The sequence below is a fragment of the Drosophila obscura genome, unplaced genomic scaffold (assembly GCF_018151105.1).
Source record: "Drosophila obscura isolate BZ-5 IFL unplaced genomic scaffold, ASM1815110v1 contig_14, whole genome shotgun sequence".
Classification (NCBI taxonomy): Eukaryota; Metazoa; Arthropoda; class Insecta; order Diptera; family Drosophilidae; genus Drosophila; species Drosophila obscura.
Genome location: NW_024542724.1, coordinates 36,651 through 38,378, shown reverse-complemented (window position 1 = coordinate 38,378; position 1,728 = coordinate 36,651). Strand labels below are relative to the sequence as shown.

General features: G+C 39.7%; 1 long non-coding RNA gene across 2 annotated transcripts; it reads left to right on the top strand.

Moving 5' to 3' along the window:
• The first annotated feature begins 343 nt into the window (after positions 1-343).
• Positions 344-1,005, top strand: LOC121405512. 2 transcript variants are annotated; one of them, XR_005968619.1, is made up of 3 exons: positions 344-702; positions 767-842; positions 903-1,005. It is a non-coding gene; the product is annotated as an uncharacterized LOC121405512 (long non-coding RNA). The 2 variants fall into 2 exon arrangements; XR_005968620.1 differs by having other exon boundaries at positions 762-842.
• The last annotated feature ends 723 nt before the right edge of the window (positions 1,006-1,728 follow it).

The following is a 1,728-nucleotide window of genomic DNA, read 5'->3' as shown; positions in this document are numbered from 1 at the left end:
CAGCCGAGTGCCAAAGGACCGAAGACGGCCACAGAATGGCGCCAATAATGAGGATGATGGAAAACGCAAACTCTCAGCGATGCGGAGCACCCTTGGTTCCTGTGTGTAGTTCCGGGTGGGAGCAATTCAGTGGATAAACTGATTTCAAGCAAAGGAATTTTCAACAAGTTCACTGCACTCGTCAGATTATGTACAAGTGCCTGAGTCCAGACTAAAGTTCATTTCCATAACTACCATTATTCATGACGATCTCAAGTCAAACTGTGGTTTCCATTCGCAGAAAAGCAGAAACAAAGAATGGTTCTCAAAAAAAAAAGAAAAATTTGGTTTTTAATTTTTCGTAGAATTCGTATAAATTGTTATCGATTTGGCGGGAAATTTAAGCTCATTACGTTAGGAGATACACTCGCGAGTTTCACAACACAGTCAGCTGGGAAGAAAGCTCGTAAACTCGATCGTTTTGAGTGGAGCGAGAATAGGTTCTTGTCGAGCTCAGCGAATTTTCTCTTCCTATTTGATCGTACCAGCGTAACTGACCAGACCTAATTTTTCGTATCGAAATTAAATTACGCGCTTAACCCAGGCTAATAGTATAAGTCCTAAATATTCAAAGAGCAATCTCGAAATATTTAAGGCATCCGTGGGAATTTTAAATAAATCTTCGAAAAGAATTGTTTTGAAAGTGGTCTATAGTTCGGCCAGGTAAATATTTCGTGGAAGATTGTAGGGAGTCACATGGAATTTATAAGACTGTATTCCAGAACAGATTTTGGTTCAAAGCAGGCGCTTTTAAAACATTGCTGTGCCCAACAAAAACATAGCGAAGGAAAATAAAGAAAAAGGTGAGAAATAAGGGGTTTTTATAGTCCAAGACAATTTTCTGACCTAACCTCTCCTCATAGACCAGATCAGGGTCAAGTCAGGGGCAGAAGAACCCGTGGAAAGGGCCGAGCTCCCCGACGCAACTTTCTTTGGCAGACCAGCAGCCGCAGCAACGTTACATATGCGCAGTCTGAGTTTGTTTGATTGACATTAGCGGGAGAGCAGGGTTAACGACCGGAGCAGAACGTTTGGAAAACGGAATACCGGAGACAAGCAGAAGAAGGCGAAGCAGCAGCAATTAGTGAATTAGTGAAAATTTAGGGTTGAGTAAAAGAAATTCGCAATTACATCAAAAAGAAGACATGTAAACGAATAGGCACGTTCAAGATCACCAACACATGTACAACCGGACAAAAGAATAAAGTGTAAAGTAACTAAGACATGCAAAGTGAGTGAAAAGGCAGAGTGAAAATAACCCAGTGAAGCGAGACTTGTAATGCTCTATCACCCCAAACTAATTACCTAAAATCAATAAAAAAAAAAATCAAACCGATCTTCTAGAAGGCCTTCTACGATAAATCTGGGTGAGTCCAACAGACCGAATAAAAACAACCAATAAAAACCAAAAGAAATTAACCATGTAAAAGAAAGCGTGGAAACCGACATACCCGTCTCTGTGAGATAGAGTGTGCGATCGAAAGAAGAGGTGAAGAAAGAGAGTTAACAGAGATAACGATGCAATCCGCAAAGCACCTGCACCGATTTTTTGCGTGTTTGTTTTGATTTTGCGTTTGCTGACTTTCCTCGTTTTATTGGTTTCACTTTGATACAAGAAAACCTTAACCCCTTATGATATATTTGCATTGAATTGATTTTTCTATATTCTTATTAGTTTTTATATATTAT